At 45.3% G+C, this 19,732-nt stretch overlaps 1 pseudogene across 1 annotated transcript in view; it reads right to left on the bottom strand.

Moving 5' to 3' along the window:
- Positions 1 to 19,732, bottom strand: part of LOC144174957 (very long chain fatty acid elongase 7 pseudogene) — a 239,514-nt pseudogene that overhangs the window by 40,914 nt on the left and 178,868 nt on the right. Inside the window, exons 2-3 of the transcript XR_013323560.1 lie at positions 8,308 to 8,382; positions 7,898 to 7,972 (exon numbers count right to left, since the gene is read on the bottom strand). The product of XR_013323560.1 is annotated as a very long chain fatty acid elongase 7 pseudogene, transcript variant X5 (transcript). The remainder of the gene's footprint in view (positions 1 to 7,897; positions 7,973 to 8,307; positions 8,383 to 19,732) is intronic.

Below are 19,732 nucleotides of genomic sequence, written 5' to 3'. Positions count from 1 at the left end.
TCAGACGACAACGTGGACGCCGCGGATTGGACGGAAGTCGTTCGCCACTCTAAAAGACCCAAGAAGGAGCGCGTTCCAGTCCCTTCCCACCAGCCCCGCTCGAGAGCGAAGGAGTACGCTAGGAAGGCAGCACCTTCGGCAACGATGGCGGCAAGGATGCCCGACGTGTTACCGAAAGAAGACACCAAGATCGTCGTGCGGCCGCGGGGCGGCCTAAACATCGTGAAGACTCCGATCGTAGTCATGGCGGCGGCCGTCACCGCGGCGGCTAAAATATCGGGAGGCATTTTTCGGGAAATATCGGGAGAAAAATATCGGGAGACATCGGGAGACAAGAACGCGCAACTCCAGGCCGTCCAGCTGGACCTGGTGGTCCTTAAAAGGCAGAAGCCGGTCGAAAGCGGAGAGGGCCGGCCCCCCCATGTAGGGGCGGCAGGGGACCTCGAAGGGAGTAGAGAGGCGGCTGTCGAGTAAAGGGTCTTTGAGAGGATGACGTAGGCGGCGTCATGGTGCTGCATTGGAGACACCACAGCAGGTGATTTCAATAAATTCTTTACTCACTCACTCATTGTAAAGATCACCACGTGCCGTTGATTCTTTCCGAGCTGAACCCGTGAACATCGTCGTTACAAAGTTATATGCAAAAGGGAAATCATAGAATATTGTGTCATTCTGAGGTCTTGATTATATATTTTGACTTCAACGCTTTTTTTTGACAAGTTTTTAGAGGCAACCAGTTCAAGTTGAACTCAGTGTTATAGACAAGGGTGTTGCGCACTGTACATCACGTTTTAGGCCACGTCGGTCCCAATAGACTGAATTATGGGTCTGTAAGTACAGTCATGGACAAATAAGACACCAACACAAAAATATGAACCTGAACACACAAATACAACGAATTCTTATAGTCAAAATGGCGCGTGGTCTAGTTACAAAAACGAAGTTGGAAAATATGGCTTTCTAGATATGCCAATAGAGCGCCATTATAGGACCTCTACAAACAGCATTTTTCAATTTTACGTGTTCTTGTTGATATTTTTTGTTTGCATTTCATTTATCCATGACTGTACGTGTAAAATGGAATGTTCCCTAAGAAACACGACAGAAACCGCAATACTAGGCGTTAGGCAGGACTTTAGGCAGACAAGACTTTAGGCAGGACTTTAGGCAGGCGTTAGGCAGGCACACGCACTCAGCAGCAGCAGCGGAGCTGTCAGATTAGCGACTGAGCGGCTAAACACGTTTTTAGGACGTTGCAGGTTGGTCTGTTCTCCTGGCTTCTTGAAGGCCTTTTTTGTTCTGTTACGCTTCCTGCTGCTGCTGGGTGCACTTTGTGAGCGAGCTTTGAAGTGTATCAGTGCTAGGTGTAATGAGTGACATATGTCCTTCATGCGAAGGCAAGATTCATGAATCGGAGTCATGGCTGCTGTGTTCGAAATGTAAATGTAGTTATCATATTGCCTCATGTTCGGCGGTTACTGACAACGCCTACAAAAAGAAATCCGTGGCTGCTAAAAAATCTTGGACATGCGTAATCTGCAAAGCGCCGACGCGTGGCGCACAGTCCGCGGAAGTGCAGAATGGGGCAATGAAAAAGAAGTTTGCCTCAGAGCTGGCGGAAATTCATCAGAAGCTTACTAACTACTGGGCGTCAAAGTAAAGGTCGACGCCTTGTCGGAAATAAAAATAACTGTCGATAAAATTGAAGAATCGATGGAAGTAATGTCCAGTAAGTACGGTGAAGTTCTTGCGCAGCTGGCAAAACAATCGTCAGAAAAAGAATCGTCGGTAGTTCCCCTTTACAAATTATGTGCTCCCCCTTACGCTATGCCTTTCCATGGGCCTGTAAGGTATCCTGAATAAATAAATAAAATGTCAGATCTCAGAAAGGGGGTTATGAGGCCTTAAGCACAAGATAAAGAAAAACACGTGGAAAAATTTTAGCAGGAACTGAACGAGTTAGACCAGTACAGCAAGGTGTCTCAACCTCGAAGTGAATGGGTTAACTTTTCACGAAAACGAAAACCTATTGGCGAGGCTCAACCAACTGGCAACTGATTTAAAGCTTCGACAACTTTCCGAGTCTGTCATTGAAGCCACCCACAGATTACCGTCAAGAAACGAAAGGACTCGAGACAAGCCCAGTACTGTGATAGTTCGATTTTCATCTCGCCAAACGAAAGAATAATGGCTTGAAAAGAAAGGGAAACTGAAGAAAGCAAAGTCTGCTATATTCTTCAGTGAAAACCTAACGGCACACAATAAGAAGCTCTTGTGGCAAATGAAAACTAAAGCACTTGAAAACAATTACAATTTTGCATGGCACAAGAACGGCAAGCTTTTTGTGCGCCGCAGCCCGAGTGATAGGTTTATTAGAATCACAACTGCGCAAGACCTTGAAAAAATACGATGAAATAGCTGACCACAAGGGAAGACTGCTTTTTATTCGCAAACGTGACAACCAACTACTATGACGCCGAGGCCTTCCTAAAAGTTGCTTCACTGCACGAAAAACAGTTATCCCTGATTCACCTTAATGCACAAAGCCTTCAAAATAAAAAAAGAATTTGTTGAATTCTTTTTGAACAACTTTAATCACCGGTTTGACTTCTTAGCTTTCACCGAAACGTGGTCTACTGATAACCGTGATACCGCACAGTTTACGAACTACAGTTGTGCATCAATATGTAGACAAAATAAATGGGGTGGTGGTGTATCGGTTTTTGTTCACGCGAACGTGAACTACAATATTGTTAGAAAGCACACTGTAATATCGACGCATTTTGAATCTGTCATGGCAAAATGTCGAAGCCTTTTAGTAGCTGCTCCATATAGGCCCCCTTTAGGAGCTACGACTAATTTCCTAGATTTCATATATGAAATGCTTGAGTACTGTGAACAAACTGGCGCACGCGTAATTATTACAGGAGATTTTAACATTGATATGATGTCTTCAAGCTGCAACAAGCAAAACTTTCTTTACCGAATGCTTTCTTTTCGTTATGAAAATAAAATTCATGTAGCTACCAGGATAACACAATTGACTGAAAATACATTAGATTTATGCTTCACGAATTGTAAAAATGAGGTATGCGCAGGGGTTTTGACACCCGGAGTGAGCGATCACCTTCCGAGTTTTGCATTTTTTACCTGGGCAGTAAAACAACGAAGTCCAGTAAATCTTACGCATTATCGGAAAATTAACCAAGAAAACATAGAGGTTTTCCAAGACGTTATCGCAGGAGAGAGCTAAAATGGTATTTACAATAACACTGACACTGTGAGCGCCTACGACATATAACAAAGATAACAGAGCTTTACGATCTAGCCTTTCCGTTCATGGGATACAAAAAAAAAGGCAAGAAAACCATGGATTGATGGTGCACTTCTAAAAAGGGTGAAAGCAAGAGATAAGTTATTCACTGAATTCATAAAATCTAAACGCCTAAAGTTGTTGATGCACTCTTAGGCAAAAAGGACTAAAATAGGGACTAAAATACAGCCGTTAGTCTTCGCGGGCGACCATTCATCTTCAAGGGGAGTATCTGCCGCAGAGTACGTGCCGTGTGCATAAATGCGGACTAACTGTTCCTCCCCGCCGATCTATAAGGAGTAACGGGAAGACGAAACGCATGCAGTTAGTCTCTTTGCTGCGTCGTTAATCCCCTAATGGCGTCGCCGCTGCCCTTTCGCGCATATGTCTGCGAACAGTTTTATATTTCCAAAACACAAGCCATTGCAGTCACTGGGTGCTTTAGAAGGTGCCACGGGAGAAAATATTGATGTTAGTTATAAGAAAATCGCCTAGGGTTAGTAGAGCGGCGGGTAATGGCAAGGAGCGGCGAAGCGCAATTGCCATACGCTTCTCGGCGAGGTTATGTTGATACACTATGTTGCATACGATTCGTGCGAGGTAATAACGGCCAATGAAAGCTTTCAAGCGTCTTAACAGTAACGCAAAAATTAGTGACAAGAGCAAAAGTGGATTCCTGAGCGTAATGAATATGTATATGTTTAACAGACGAGAAAACACGCATGTTGCTGATGACAACTGCAAAACAAAAATGCTCGCTACAGGTAAGCTTGTCGAAGTTATCTTTTACACTCGGTACATAATTGCCTTGGGCACCAAAGCTATGACAATGCTGCAACTGCTGTAAAACCCGCTTGAATTTCCCAGTCGCAATCGTCTAGCGACGCGAATTTGAAGAATTCAGGCTAAGCAACACCGAATTCGCTTTCGCCTATGCAGGAAACTATGGCAGTTTCCTTATTCTGACATTCACACAGACGACACCTTTCACATACGTTACATAGAGCACTTAACACAAGTATCGAACACTAAGAAAGCACTTAGCTTGCGCTAATTTGCGCGGAAACAAATGAGTCGTCCGATCGCCCAGCTACCTATCTCAACTAGGCGACGACGAGTCGATTGTTATTTACGAGAAAAACTATGGTTGTGAGGCTCTACTTCGAATCGAACTGAGCAATAGTCCCTAAACCTAGCAAAGCGCTAAGCGCAAGGCGTAAAACGCGGTCACGTTCGCTTGCACAGATAGAAATTCGGGCACCAGTTGCAATGGATCTGTTGCATTATGCACAGAACTACACGCTGTACACTTGAATAAAATCTACCGTAACTACCACCCGGCGGTGTGGTCTAGCGGATAGCGCGTCCGGTACCTTGTGTATATATCCGGGCGTCAGGGGATCGATCCCTGCCGGTGCCAGGGATTTTTATCTTTTTTCTGCACTCTACGCAGTTCGTCCTTGGGAGTATCGGAACGGACCATCCGGGTGGGGGACTAACCATTCGTCCCCTCGCAGTTAGTCCCCAAAGGGACTAATGATTGTGGCAGAGGCCGTTAGTCCCCGAAAGGACGAACTTTTAGTCCTTTTTGCCTAAGAGTGTGGAGTTTAAGCAGGACCGAATTAAGTTAGCGTCTGATATTAAAAAGGCGCAAATAAACTACTTCGAAAACAAGTTTGCGAATATACTCAATGATCAAAAAGCTATTTGAAACACTGTCAACGATCTTTTGCAAAACAAGAATACGAAGACTATTTCTGAGCTTCAAATAGAGGGCAAATCTTATTCCGGTACTCAACTTGCCCATATGCTCACTGACCATTTCTTGAGATCAGGAGCTTCCTATACTTCAAGTGGTGCCGTCCAGTCTTATAAATCGTATATTACAGCATGCATCCAGGAGTCTACTTTCCTAACTCCCACGGATGAATCGGAAGTAGCCTTGCTGATAAAGAATTTAAATAACAATTCTGCTGTTGGCTTTGACGATTTAAAGGCTGAACACCTGAAAGCAGTTTCAGAGAATATTAGCGCACCCTTTTCCCATATCTGCAATATTATCTTGAACACTGGAACGTTCCCGGACAAACTAAAAGTAGCTAAAGTATCTGTTATCCACAAAGGTGGTGATGAAAATGACATGGGTAATTACAGGCCCGTTTCTGTTTTGCCCATATTTTCGAAAATCATGGAACGTGTTAATATGTTCGTAGATAAAAATGTACTCGCCATTTGAAACTTTCTTTGGTGTTTATGCTTTGCAACGTTAGCCAGCGTGCTGTGTTAATGAATGTATCGTGTTACCTGGGCGAAACTTGTTTTTAGTGCTGTCTCATGCGCTCCCTCAGAATGTACCACATGTACGATCAGTATTGCACTCACGGTCTGAAGTGCGTGGCTTAGTAATTCAAACCTTGTATGTTTTCTTACAATTGATTTTTTCCTTCAACCCTTGAAAGAGTGTGCAATCTTGTATTTTATATCGATTATTTGTCCTCCCTACTGTAATGCCCAACGGGCGAGGTAGGTATGTAAATAAAATAAATAAATATATGTACGATTTGCAAATTTCTGTAGCAAAAAAAAAGTCATAACAGAACATCAGTATGGGTTTCAGAAGAACAAGTGCACTGAAAACGCCCTGCTAGCTATTAAAGATAACATAATCAATGATTTCGAGCAAAACGCCACACAGTAGGAATATTTAAGAATTTTAAGAAAGCGTTTGATTCTATTAAGCATAAAATTCTTCTACAAAAGATTACCGAATACGGAATAAGGGGCTCGTCTTTTTTTTTTAATAAGAAGTTACCTTACTATACCGTTTCAATATACTGATATGAAACACTGAAAGTCTCAAATGGGCAAGATAAATTACGGCGCCCCACAGGGCTCCATACTTGGGCCACTTCTATTTCTATTATATATAAATGATATCGTAAACGCACCTCTCACACCAGATATTATATTATACGCAGACGACGATAACGTATTTTTTTCCAGTCAAGATATCTCTAGTGTAGAAAAGCAAGCTAACCTTTGGATTACAATTTGTCTCTATGGCTGAACATAAATCAGTTAGAATTAAATATCAAGTAAACAAAGTACATTATTTTTCAATCTCGAAACCGTTCTAGTCTCCGTAATATGCAACTGACATATAGAGGAGTTTTGATTGGGCGAGTTCAGACTCAAAAGTTCTTAGGCGTCATTTTTCACGAAACGTTGAACTGTTCTAGTCACATTGATAAACTTCGTACCCAGGTATCACGGTCCATTGGTGTAATTGGAAAAATTAGATGCTTTCTACCCCTTTGGGTGACAAAGCAGCTTTACTACGCCTTAGTTTATTCCCGTATACAATACTGCCTGTAATCTGGGGCTCGACAACAAAAACAGATAAAGTTGGTATCCACAGGCTGCAAAAAACAATGCTACGTATAATCGATAATGTTACGCGTCGAACACCTTCTGCTCGCCTTTTCCTTAAGCATGGAATCCTAACATTTGAAAATATCTTTTATAAACAGCTAGCGACAGACATCTACGATCAAATCAAATCAAACGCAGATACATTTCATGATGCTTACTCCCGGAAACTACAAATGTATAGCTTTAGAAGAACCACCTATTACAGTGAGAGGACTCGGACCAACTACGGTAGACAAAAGCTAACGCACCTTATTCCTTAGTTTTTAAACTCAAACATCATGGCCACCAGCATAGTGAATGAAAGTCGATCACCAGCAATTTTCAAAAGAAAAAGATACACGCTTATCTACTTATGCTTCAAACATGGTATGTTTTTTTGTTTAAGAATTGTGCATCTCGTATACCTTTTCTGAAACACACTGTAAATGTTTCACTTCCTCACTACGGTTCACAACTACGGTTTTGTTATTAAGGGCTTTTTAAAGGGCTTTTATGTGGTGGTGGTGGTGTTGGAGAAACATTTATTCAAGCGAAAGAGGTTCGCGCTTGAAAGCGGGAGAAGCCCTCAGTCCAGGGCCCCTGCGGCGGCTGCGTGTGTAAAAAGTGCATTTATAGATGTGTAATTATTTCTTATCTTTTCTTCGCTATATATGTATACTTAGTGTATTTCACTGTATTTAATCTATGCATTTATACTTTAAACAAACATACTGAGTGTTGTGCATTATTGTGGTCTGGGCGGGGATCGGTGCATTGTCAGGCATTCAGTTGCCTTTTTGCCACCCCTTTCCATTCAACCACTGGATAAGTGATGTATGTTTGAAATGATGATGAATAAACTTCAAACTTCAAACTTCAAACTTTGAAAGGGTGAGGTGGTGGTTCAATTTTCAGGAGGAAAGAAATGACGCAGTTGGGGGTAACGCCGCAGCTGGAAATGCGGCTTTGTTGGCTGACATCCTCGCTGTTTCACCTCGGCCAATTACACTCACTAGAAAGGATGCGGTAACCTTCACATGCTCGAATGCCTGGAAAACGCGGCTGTCCACCTATGCTTGCACAAGACACTAATACGCACCTATGCATCTAACAGACCCCATATGCACCTTCAAAATGCTTCATGGGCTTAGCAAGCCTACTAAATGATCTTACCTCAAATTTGGCTGAACGTAGTTGCCAGAAGGCATTTTCTCTTCAATATTCAGCAGGCCTCTTCACCATTCAGTCCTGCATGTGATATACGGGAAGACATCGAGCATGTCATCTGCGTATGCTCAAAATTCATGGTGCCGAGACGGACAGTGGTGTTTCAAGTAGAAAAAAAATTACTTAGTTGCCGGTAACATCGCAGCTGGCAATGCGGCCTCGTCAGCTGATTCCACCTCGGCCAATTACATTCACGAGAAAGGATTTTGCAACCTTCGCATGCTCGAATGCCTGAAAAGCGCGGCTGTCCATCTGGGCTTACACAAGACAATAATATGAGCCTATGCATCTAACAGTCACCATGTACACCTTGGAAATGCTGCATGGGCTTAGCAAGCGTGATGAAGTTGTCTTACCTCAAATGGGGCTGGGCGTATCTGCCACACGGCATTTCCTCTTCAATATTCAGCAGGTCTCTTCACCACTTAGTTCTGCATGTAATAAACGGGAAGATACAGAGCATGTGATCGGCGTATGCTCAAAATTCATGGTGCCAAGACGGACATTCGCGTATCAGGACGAAAAAAATGACGGAGTTGCCGGTAACATCACAGCTGCCAATGTGGCCTCGTCAGCTGACATCCTTGCTGTTCCACCTCGGCCAATTACATTCACGAGAAAGGATTCTGCAGCCTTCGCATGCTAGAATGCCTGAAAAGCGCGGCTGTCCATCTGGGCTTACACAAGACGATAATATGAGCCTATGCATCTAAAAGGCTCCATATGCACCTTCAAAATGCTGAATGGGCTTAGCAATCCTCAGGAAGTTGTCTTACCTCAAATGTGGCTGAACGTAGCTGACCCAAGGCATTTCCTCTTCAATATTCAGCACGCCTCTTCACCACTTAGTTCTGGATGTTATATACGGGAAGATATAGAGAATGTCATCTGCGTATGCTCAACATTCACGGTGCCAAGACGGGCACTCATTACACCTCTGGGTGGGCCACATGCCGCGGGTCTTGATCTGATATTCGAGGCTGTACGAGCTACCACAGCTCTTCCAGACTGTCTGTGAAGCACAGGTCTATATAACGACGTGTTGTGGCGCACCTTCCTGCAAAACTCTGTAACTCTGTGTGCGTGTCTGAAAACATGTGCGCATATATAGTCTGGCATTTTTAATTCGTGTTTTATTTTTTTCTGTGTATATATTTTTGCTGTATTTTTTTCTTCTCATGTGGAGAAGCAGGCGAGGTGCAACGGCTCGGCTGATATCGCCGTCAGCATTAAACATATGACTTCTCCCTCTCCTTCTGATACGACACGCCGTATGCTATCAAGCGTCATTTTAATGCGGACAACGGAGCACCTGGCTCTTCGTACATGCTCCACGGGGCTGTGGGCAACTGTAGAATATTAAAAGTGTGCAGTATTAACCGCCGCGTGAAGGTATGCACCTACTCGCCACGTAGAAACCGTAAAGTAAGCGCAACGGAAGGTTTCGCGTGACGGCAACTGTCACAGGCGGAAAGGCGAGAGTTCACGCTATCTAAATGGTCGCAAGGGCGGTGTGAGGAATCTCGCCAGCTTCTGCTTCTATTGCACCGTATCTGTGCGAAGAAGGCGTGTTTTATTCTGCAGTCGAAAACAAGCGCAATTACACGTTTTATCAAAGACCAGCAAACGCGGACAAGCTTCGGCATTTGAAGAGACAAGCTTCGGCATTTGTTGCTTCATGGCGTGTGTCGTGTCTTGAATAGCCATTTTGTTCAGGATCACTTGTATAGACCTTCTGAAGAATGATACAGGTGCCCTAAAAACCTAAATGCAAAAATACCCTGTCGACATTCCACAGGTTTTCCTTGTAAAACTGCTTTGCATTTAATTCCCACTTAAGTTAGGCGACTTTAACATTGAATGAGTCCCCTGCAAGGCCTGTGTTTACACCCTTGAAGCCAATTTGTAAAGAAACCCTAACGGTCGCGTTCTCAGATGGCGAGCACGGCCGCAGCCGTATCAAGCCGCACATTTTGTTTTAACTTAGCCGCACGAGCTGATCATGCCACTAGAAGTCCCCTGCTTCTAGCTCACCATTTTTCTATTTTTGCATATTTCCGTTTTTCAAAATGCTAATCGATCAATTATATTCATTAATGCTATTATAACGTTCAAGTGAGTTAACTTCACCAGTCATGCAGTTTGACTGAAATGCAGGGTGTCACTCGGTTGGTCTGTTTGGTTGGTTGGTTGCAGTAGAACAGAAATCTGAGCTAGTAGGATCTGATTCATGTTCAGAGCGCGGACAGACGATACGCAAGAAGGGGACAACACGAGCGCTTAGTGAAACAAGTTAGTGAAACAAGGCTTAGCCATGTCGTGCCTAAAGGCCTCAATTGACAAGTCGTGTGGGCGCATGATGCACGCAAGTTTCGAAGTGCAAGTCTGGAGGCTTACACAAGCGGGTTTTCCTACGACAATGCGTGCTTCGATTTTACAGCGACTGTTAGGGCAAATGAAGCGACCGAGTAAGGGGCCGCCCTGCAGGTAGGAGCAGGAGGGTAGAAGGAAGATGGAGGTGGTGCCCTACATGCACAACATTTCGCACCGCCTGAAAAAGGTCGCTGCTTGCTATGGCGTCGACGTTGTGTTTAAGGTTCGGAACAAGCTTGGAAGGATCTGCGAAAGCGTTGCGAAGAGAATAGATGGAGAGTGCAAAGATTCTGGCGAATGCGTCTTTAAGCACCGGGACCCGTATGTAGAGTGCAAGAAAGGTGTTGTGTACAACATTCACTTGGACTGCGGAAAACATTACATCGATCAAACCGGTCGCTGCTTAAATGTGAGACTGCGCGCTCATGAGAATTCCACAAAAGGAGCGCCGAACTCGAATCTTGCACTACATGTGCCAACCAGCTTGTATGATTGCGACAGCAGAATATGCGCCCAAAGATGAGATCAGCCGCCTCATCGTTGAAGCTTACAAAATGCGGAAATCAGGAGACGCGTGTGTCGCCCAGCCATCAATAACACGACATGAAAATGAAGTTCAATTTTTCGATGCAACAATCCAGGCTCATGCGGGATGATAATGCATAAACACAAAAGTAATCTTTATGCTCTTTGCGCATGTGTTGTGAATGAACGATTGAGTTTAAATTTGTGTGTGTGTGTGCGTTTTTATTGAATAAACAGTTGATAGAAAAAAGCGCTAGTGTTGTCCTTTTATTGTGTATCGTCTGTCCGCGCTTTAAAAATGAATTGGTTGGTTGGCTGAGTAATCGGTTTAACGTTTGTGCCCACAAACTCTTTTGAACGGAGAATTGCTTGCCTTGGAAGTCTTAGCTTTCCGGGTACATCGCATGTTTGAGTGCCATGCATGAACGTGTTTGCAGTCGCCTGAACAGGACCTATTGTTTTCTGCTGGTGTAAAGAGCTAATGCTCCGTGATGCCCTCAAACCCTCTAGGGATGCGGACCAGGACACGGTCGCCGAGACGAGATGCCCGGAGAGCGTGTTTCCGCAACAAGACAGCAGAAAACCCTATTCCGACAGGCCCAAGCCGGAACACTCGAAACACCGTCGAGGCTACATGTTATAAGATATGGCAAAAACAACACCTTTGCCATCAAGTTCACAGTGCAGAATTACTAGTAACCAAGACCACATACATTGTGAGGGCTCCCAATACATCCAAATTAGAAAGCAATACATTAGAGAGTGCTGACCTCACCTAAAAGAGAAGAGGAGCAACGCGGCCTGATTGACTTCATTCAGGAAGCCGTCAGCAGGAGCCTGGACCGAGACCTCTGAATCTCGCAACGCTCCCTACAACCCTCTTCACTTTCCACCTGTTAATAAAATATTCTCTCTCTCTCTGTCTCTCTCTGTCTGTCTCTCTCTCTCTCTCTCTCTCTCTCTCTCTCTCTCTCTCTCGAGACGCCCCCCGCCGCGTTTCCTGCTGCCAGAGAACCGCGTCCCGGCGTCCAGACGATGTAAATTTGCGACGGGCTCTCTGTCATTGCTGGGATATTCAACGCTGCCGCCAAGGTGCGGCTTTTCTGGATACACCTGCAGGCTGTCTGAGTGTAGATGAGCATTACGCCGCCCTCCTGGCCCGTAGTCACCGCTCCGTGTCACCAGTGTCACCACTGTCACCAGTCACCAGTGTCCGTGCCGCTCCCGTCTCTATCGTCGACGTCACCAGGCCCTTCCATTCTCGGCTTACCACCTTAACCGCACGCGTCTTTCTTTTTTCGTACTTAACATCTCCGTCTTTTCCGTACACCTTCTTCAGCTCCTTCACCCTCGCCATTCTTCTCCCCCTGGGATGTTCCGGATGCATGGTTCGCGGAATAGCCGCGTGCCACCATAATTAGTTCACTCAGGTGCACCGAGGTGTACTTCACTTCATATGTTTTAAAGACGATAGTCTTTCTTGGGCTACCTAAACACAGTAATTTTGGTCTGTCTGTCTGTCTGTCTGTCTGTCTGTCTGTCTGTCTGTCTGTCTGTCTGTCTGTCTGTCTGTCTGTCTGTCTGTCCGTCTATGACTCGATTCAGCCACCCGGCCAAAGTGAAACGAATTCTGCGCAATAGTCTTATATACTCCCAGCGAAATCTGAACGTCTAAGACCGGTTTATATGTTCATACGTGCCCGCATTGTTGAACAAAAACCAGACATTACGCAAATATAAGACAGAAAAGTAATACACGAGGGATATTTGCAGTGCTCCTTTATAAAAAATTCATACATTCTTGATTTTTGCATAATGAAATACTACATCTACTGCAGAAAAAAATTCGCGCTGTCGCCTGCTGTCGCCCTCGCCACTGTAGCTACTGGTGGAATTTTAAAAAATCAAACGGCAATAGCAACAAAACGTTCCACTAGATAGGTTCCACGTTCTGCTTGGAAAGCACGTGGAGTAGGCCAACGGGGTTGTGTAAACGTTGCAGTAGGGCGCTTCGGTTTACGCACGTCTCCGCCGTACGGCAGCGCTGGCACTCTTCTCTTTTTCTCTCTTCTCTCTTTCCCGGTCTTGACGTTCTTCAACGGCCCGAACTACGTCACTAAGGTCATGCAGCGGCTTTTGGCCGATTTTCCTTCAGTTGCAGCAATGAACGCTTTTCGATAGCAACTTTTAAAAAAGCCACAAAAACAAACCAGCAATGGAAGTCGTATCTGGGGCGACGATCAACTCACGCAGTGCCGCTCCGTGCTGGCGATAACATAGCTTTCGCATTGATTCCAGAGGCGAAGGAAAAGGTGAAAGCGCTTATCGAAAGTGTTGCAGGGTCCCTTTAAAACCAACTACCTCCATCGTGTTCTTCATAGGAGGAGTCAGGGGAGAGACGAAGTGTATGAGGGGTGAAAAGGGGGAGTGAGGAAAGGGGGTTATGTCGCAAAGAACAGAATGTACCATACGGAGATACTAAGTGGTATGCATAGTATACAGAAGAGTGTCACGGGCATATGAGTGCGTTTGTAGACGCTTAAAGAGGGTTCCACCGTTTCACGAGTATATGATAGCGTGGAATGACCTTCACAGCAGCAAAAGGCGGATTTAGAATACAGAGTTTGGGGAATGTGGGTCAGGATGGCAGGATTTGGAAAAGGTGCCTGCCTCAAGAAGACGCCACATGTGCTTTAGAATTATATAAATTTTTGCCCGGAGGAGGATGGTTCATGAGAGATTTGAATGGGGCGATGGAAAGTTCGCGAGTTTGTTTCTGTAGTAAGATAACATTTCAGTGAATGTTTACAGACATGTGACTTTAAACAAATCGAGCGTCAATTGGCCATTGCTCTTTTGAGATGTGATGATGATCGTTGGATGTTTATGGCGCAATCTTTTGAGATGTGAAGAAGCGCGACCAATGGTAAAAGCGCTTGGTTCCTCTCTGTGAATTCGAGGCCGGGAGAGTGAAAAAAGGCAAACTTTAATGACCGTTCGTAGTATCTATGAAGCAAGATCTCCGAAGCTCATATCCTCATTTTTGTATGTATCTTCATCATCCTTTAAAAACCATAAACTTCTCCCCAACCCAAAACAATGGATCATCCTTTTCCGGATTAAAATCAATACTTATACCACTGCGAGTATATTCGTTCATGAAGTCCAATTGCCAGTTTTAATGCCTAATGTGGAAATCAGAAGAAATAAAATCGAGAAAAATACGCTATGCCTGCGAGAGTATTCCAACTGTTTCAATGGGCGCAACCATCACTCGCTGCTTCAGCATCGCGCCTGTGGTGAGCTGGAGGCAGGGTACTTCTTGTGGCATGCTCGGCGCGTGCGGCTAAGTAAAAACGAAGTGTGTGGTTTGATGCGCCTGCGGTCGTGATCGCCATCTGAGAACGCGACCGTTAGGGATTCTTTACGCTTTGGCTCCAAAGGTGTAAACACGGGCCTTGCAGGGGACTCGCTCGAGGTTGAATTCGCTAATCTTAAGCGTGAATTAAATATAAAGCAGTTTTACAAGGAAACCCCGTGGTATATCGAGAGGCAATTTTAGCATTTAGGTTCTTAGGAATCATTCTCAAGTAGGAATATACAAGTGACCGTGAACGAAATGGCAGTTCAAGACAACACTACACACGCAATGAAGCAGTAACTCGTGTTGTCCAAAGGATGCCTCTTCAAATGCCGAAGCTTGTCCGCATTTGCTGGTCTTTGATAAGACACGCAATTGCGCTCGTTTTCGACTGCAAACTAAAACACGCCTTCTTCGCACAGATACGGTGCAATGGAAGCAGAAGCTGGCGAGATTCCACACGCCGCCCTTGCGACCATTTAGATGGCGTAACTCCCGTCTTTCCGCCTGGCACAGTTGCCGCCACGCGAAACGTTTCGTTTCTCATACTTTACGATTTGTACGTGGCGAGCGTGAGCACACCTTCATGTTCCGATTAACACTTCACACTTTTTAAAATTCTTCAAGTGCCCACAACCCCGCGGAGCATGTACGAAGAGCCAGGCGCTCCGTTGTCCGCATTAAAATGACGCCTGATAGTGTATAGCATGCCGTATCAGAGGGAGAGGGAGAGACGATATGTTTAATGCTGACGGCGATGTCAGCCGAGCCGTTGCACCTCGCCTGCTTCGCCACATGAGAAGAAAAAAATACAGCGAAACTATATACACACAAAAAATAAAAAAAAGCGAACTACAAATGCGAAGCTATTTAGGCGCATGTTTTCAGACACAACTACACAGAGCGTCGCAGTAAGGTTCGTCACAACACGTCGTCTAGACCTGTGCTTCCCAGATATTTGGGAATATCTTTTGTACTGGTATAGCCTGGCATATCTGTTCAAGACCCGCGTTATGCGGCAAGCACAAAGATGTAAAGATTATCCGTCGCGGCACCGTGAACGTGAATTTTGAGCCCTTGGAGATGACATGCTCTATATCTACCCATATATAACATGCAGAACTAAGTGGTGAAGAGGCCTGATGAGTATTGAAGAGAGAATTTCTTGTGTAAACTACGTTCAGCCACATTTGAGGTAAGACAACTTTATCACGCATTCTAAGCCCATGCGGCATTTTGAAGGTGCATATGGGGCCTCTTAGATGCATAGGTGCATATTAGTGTCTTGTGTAAGCCCAGAAGAACATCCGCGATTTTCCAGGCATTCGAGCATGTGAAGGTTACCGCATCCTTTCTAGTGAATGTAATTGGCTGAGGTGGAACAGCGACGACGTCAGCTGATGAGGCCGCATTGTCAGCTGCGACGTTACCGGCAACTCCGTCATTTTTTTTTCCCTGAAACAATAACCACCACCTTGCCGTGCCAAAGTCCTGACTAACGCCACGGATTCCGGTTTGTGTCTCGTTTCCCGGGAAATATTCCGTTTTACCTGAACTTACAGATCCATAATTCACTCTTAAAAAAAAGGTCGGCGCACTTACTAACAGGACACTAACCAGTTACTTGTCCCAGTATTGACTAGGTACTGAGTTGCTTTTACTAACTGGTCATGCATAACCTAGAAAAAAAGCTATGCGTAACAACGTGGATCTGCTGAGTGCGCAGCGCGACATGGACACATTCATCACGCACATATCACACGTGGACAATCAATAAATCAATTGAGCAAGAAAGTCAGTGGGATGCATGAGGAGAGCGGGTATTACTTAGTTACCTTGTAAATACATCTGCTCTTCTTGCTTTTATAGCTAGCAGCGGAAAGTCCCCTGACAGAGTCGGTGGGCTTGTCGTAAAAATCAAATCTTTTAGCGATAATTTTGGAATTAGGCATTTTAAAGTGAGCATATACAAGTCAGCATGTGGATTTGCAAAAACTTTTTAATCATGATTTCGTATGGAAACAGAGCTGTACTTATTGTGTTGAATAATTCATAGAATTTGTTACTTCAGTGAATGGTAGTATCAAACCAGCAGCAATTACTAAGTGCTCGGTCTAGACTACGGTTTTCCCACTTAGTGGCAGGACCTACGCACCGTTCTGGGGGGTAGTAAACTGCTTCAGGAGTTAGTAAATACAGCCGTTACTACCCTTTTATGAGCTTTTTTTTGTTCAGAGTGTTCAGTCCAGATGTTCCGACGTGGCCTAAAGCGTGACGTACTCACACGATAGGAAAGGGCCCGGCGATTCGAGGAACTTGCAATTTACACGAGGTGGATGTTCGTTCACAGAATTGTAGCTCGTTGATCATCAAGGGGTCGAAATGCCTTGCCATGTACACAACGATGTAGCGAACCATTTCTTAGGTGAAGGTTTCTGGTATAGATAGAGCTGGGTGAGAGTGTCTGGCGTCACGACAACTCTTTCTCAGTGCTGCTCCAAGTTCTAATAAACAAAATAGAAGTTCGAGCTACCTGTGTGTATATTCCTGGTACGTTAGGAATAACGAAACAGCTGAGTCACGAGGTGAGCTCAACTCAGCGCTTACCATTGATGCAATTTCCCCGTAATTCGAAAGGAGTACTAGCAAGTAATGATTTATTTGAGTGTGTGTTGCAGCGGTGTGTTATTAAATTGAAGCTATTGAGCTCAACGACCTATCTGCCCTAAATCGCTGCTCAGCAATCAACCTCAAATGAGTGATGGGAGCGATCGTTTTCCACTTGTAGCCCAACATGCTCAGATTTTTTATTGTTCTGCATTCACAGGTAGCTCATATCACCGCATGTGTAGCTGGTCGGTTCTATAATAACGAAGGCACACTCAGCAATTCTGTGTAGACGAGTTGGTGCTCCTTCCTCCTCCTCCCCTACACAGGTGACCACGAATTCCCGTGAAGCATCTTTAGCGTTCATAAAACGACACGACGGGACTCGCATTTGTCATGAACCTATCGACCAATTGGAATTTTCACATCACAACGCCTACTTTTCTGCTACATGAGCTCCTTAACGCTTAAGCCAGAATATCAAACGAAAAGCATCAGTCAAGACCGCCAACGAAGGCATAGAGGAATTTGTTCGTTTATTTTTATGTGTGAACATTAGCGCTTCGCTATGGTCGAAGAGAAAAGTAGTTGCGGGCGCACTTGAACTTCTATTTCCAATAATAGGTTCATTTGTCATCAAAGGTACGAGATGCAGGAAACCTGCATAATAATTAGGAGCCATTCCACTGTGTGAAGCTGGACGGCCAGCGAAGCTGTTTACACCACGACATATAGGGGACAGAGCGTATAGGCGAAAGGTGTGAACAAACTTTATTTTTTTCGAGCGTGGATAGTCGTCGCCCGTAAGCAAGAGTTTTGTCTCTCGGATACGATACATACTATCGGCCAAAAGAGTAAACGGACCACGGCGCTGGCAGCTGGAGCAGTAGCGCGGAGCTACTATCGCGCTCTGCGCTCTAACGTCGAGAGTGCTCCAAGTGACGTCAGACTTCGCTCTCACTCTCGCATGGGTGCTTGTCATGTTGAATAAATTTCTAGCGCAGCGTTCGGTCGCTCAGCTTGTGATGTTCGTGACGAAGGGAATCGTGCATCGCCGTTAATCGAGCACATGGCGCTGTGAAGGAACGAAGACCCGCTCTATTTGACAGCGAAGCTATCTATGGCTGGAGGATATCCCGGACTGCCTTCTGTGCGGTTGTCCTTAGACTATCGAACATCTGCATAGCGCTTGTCCAAAGTACTCTAGTGAGCGAAAGTACCTTGAGGCAGCATTACTACGCTTGGGCACTCGCCCTCTGTCCGAACAAAAGATTTTTGGCATGTGGGCTGACAACAGGAAAGAAAACCTGGCCGTTAAAGCCCTGCTTACTATTCTTAGTGACCTCTCTCTGGATTCTCGGCTCTTGGTTGCGATTAAATTTAACAGACTGCGGAATAATGTCTCAAGGATGATAGTTTTTTATGGATGATAGTCATGTTCTTAAAAGTGGACTGTAATCGTCTGATTCAGCGCCCCGTTGTATGTGAGGTTTTACGGCTCGTACATAATTCATTTGTAGATTTGATTGTCATTTCCCACACCTTCCAAAGTCACTCCTTTCTCTTTTTATCCGCAGTACCCTCCCCCCAGTCCCCAGTGGGAAGTAGCAGGCCCAAGGTCACTTTCTCAGGCCGACCTCTTCTCCTTTTCAATAGGCATTTACTCTCTCTCTCTCTCTCTCTCTCTCTCGCTCTCTCTCTGTGTGTGTGTGTGTGTCTCTCCCAGCACATCATCGCTCCCTAATGAGCGATGTAGACAAGAATCGCACGCGAGCGTAGCACCACCTAATTAAAAAAAGCGTCCTAGGGCATTTGTATTTTGAAATGACGGCGTCTATTTACCCTAAAAAAAATGTCTTCCCAGCAATGCTTATGTGTGTAAAGGTGAAGCCGAATTTAACGGGGTTTGTGTAAGCTTGGATTTCTTAAGGTTTCCAAAAATGCACTGTGAAGCATGTCGATCTGCGGAGGGAGAGTGATTGAGAAAACGGCTCTAGCTCTTGTTTTATTAAAACTATCCGGAAACAAATTCCGTGACAATTAGCCGTCAAGACGACTCTATTATTACGCCGAGTTTCATTTACTTGTCCTAATTAGTTCAAAGTGAAGTTGTAAATGATGTTGGAGTTCCTTATGCCGCCCATACCTGACCATCTACGGAGGTCGACGGCAACTTTTCATCCCACTGAGGACCATTTCAGGCCGTTGATAGGCGGGAATAAACTTTCCGGAATGTCTCTAATGGTTTTTCATTCGGCTTCCCACTCATCTCTTGCTGATGCAAGTGGTGCAGGGCTGGTGATACAGCAGAGCTGGCGGCCCCTCTCCCTCCGTCGGAGACGCGGCTGTTGCACCTCCCATGGAATTCCCAACTCCATTGCCGCTTAAAGTTCTCCATGAATGAAAGGCCCGGATCGTTTCGTCACATCTCTCACACTTCTCGCCTCCCTCCCAAAGTGATTCAAGTAGTACGGGATAGAACCTGCGGCCAAGTGCAAAGCGAACGCCAGAGCTACGAACCCGCAGGAAATGCTGTGCGCCCGTTTCATAACGAGAGGTACCCGGGTTTCATTCCGACGACGGGGAGCGTTTTTAGATGCAGAGCATCTCATGCTCGAGGCTGTGTCCCATCCCTCCCTTGTGCGCCGTCCGGACTCTACTGCGCATGCGCGTCTCTTCAGCCCCGTCAGCGCAGTCCACTATAAAAAGAAATAGTTACGCGGCGCCCGGTTTCGATCCCACGACTCTCTGGCCGCAACGGGAGGTACGTGGCGCTCTTCCCACTGCGCTACAAACCGGGACGGGAGCATGTGCAACGAACGCGCCTTATGTCCTTCGCTCATTCAAACTACGTCAAGAAGCTACTGATACAACGAAGGCACGCGATGCTGAACGTCAACGGAAACGACGAACTG

Source organism: Haemaphysalis longicornis, unplaced genomic scaffold (genome assembly GCF_048455015.1).
Source record: "Haemaphysalis longicornis isolate Haplotype H1 unplaced genomic scaffold, Haemaphysalis longicornis Haplotype H1 scaffold_3, whole genome shotgun sequence".
NCBI lineage: Eukaryota > Metazoa > Arthropoda > Arachnida > Ixodida > Ixodidae > Haemaphysalis > Haemaphysalis longicornis.
The sequence above is the reverse complement of the archived record's forward strand: the minus strand, read 5'-3'. Positions and strand labels throughout refer to the sequence as shown.